We start from the raw sequence: 1,257 nt of genomic DNA on the forward strand, positions 1-1,257 counted from the left end.
TTTCCTCCCCTCCACACCTCCCTCTTCTTCCTCCGTTCCTATGAGAGGGACCAAAACAAAAAACACCAGAATGATCATTTGGAGGGTGGACCCCTTGTAGTACAGTCTTCCCCCACTAGGTAAGTATTCTGGGAAGCCAACGGCATCAGTTGCCAGCTAGCGCGTTACTGTGACATTCACCCTCCTTGAATTTCGTTTTGAGATTCTTTCAGCAGTATGCCCATTTCATGATGGATGATTTAGTAGTAAATCTGTCCACAAGGTGCTGGGTGTTTAGCGTTTTTGACCAAAAATGGCATGACCCCCATGCCCCACCCTCCCTATTCCCCCAATCTCACCCTGAGTGGCTTTTGGTTTGTTTCCCTGATGAAAAAAGTCTTCCAAGAGAAATGTCTTGCTGATGTGGAAGAGGTGAAACAAGAACGTCAGAAGCACTAAAAGGCATCAATGTTGTCGAGTTCAAAAACTGTTTTGATCAGTGCAAAAAGCGTCTGGATAAGTGTATTGCATCAAACGGAGAGTCTTTGGAAGGTGACTGAATTTTAAACATGAGAGAATTAAATACGCAATTTTTAATAATATATTCTGTTTTGGAGGGGTCCGCCCGCGTACTTTCCCTCCTTCCTCCCCTTCTCCAGTCCTTCCTCTCCCCCCCAGCCAGTCCCTCTCTCCCCAACTCTTCCTCTTTTCTTCCCCCCTTCCCACCCTTCTCCTCTTCCTTATGGGTTTCCTCATCCTCGTCTGTTCCCTTTACTCCCTTCCTTCTCCCCCACTTCTCTCTCCATCCTCTTCTCCCTCCTCCTCCTCCTCTCAGACTTCTCCCTCCTGAACACTCCTCCCACCTCTCTTCCCTTCACATTCCTCCCCCCTTCCTTCCTGCTGCTCCCCTCTTCCCCCTACTCCTTTCCCTTGCTCTCTCTCAGTCCTTCCTCCTCCCCTTCGTGTCCCTCCCCCCATCTCTGCCTCCTGCACCCCCGGATCCCTCCTCGCCCTCCACCCCCTTCTCACCTCTCCTCCTTCTCGTCTCTTCCTCCTCCCCACCCACCTCTCTTCCCCTTTCCGTCCCTACCCCTTCCTCCACCTCCGCCACTCTCCTCCCCACCCCTCCTCCTTCCCTGTTCCCCTTCCTCCTCCTCCTCCTCCATTCCTCCCCCATCCCTCCCCCCGCCTCCCGGGCAGCGGGTCGCCAAGGCCTCCGGGAGACGAGGGAGCGCAATCAGTTCGGCCGGCCCCGCTAGTGTGCGTCGGGCTCCACTA

This window comes from Carlito syrichta, unplaced genomic scaffold, assembly GCF_000164805.1.
Source record: "Carlito syrichta isolate Samal-C Ts95f unplaced genomic scaffold, Tarsius_syrichta-2.0.1 Scaffold308856, whole genome shotgun sequence".
Classification (NCBI taxonomy): domain Eukaryota; kingdom Metazoa; phylum Chordata; class Mammalia; order Primates; family Tarsiidae; genus Carlito; species Carlito syrichta.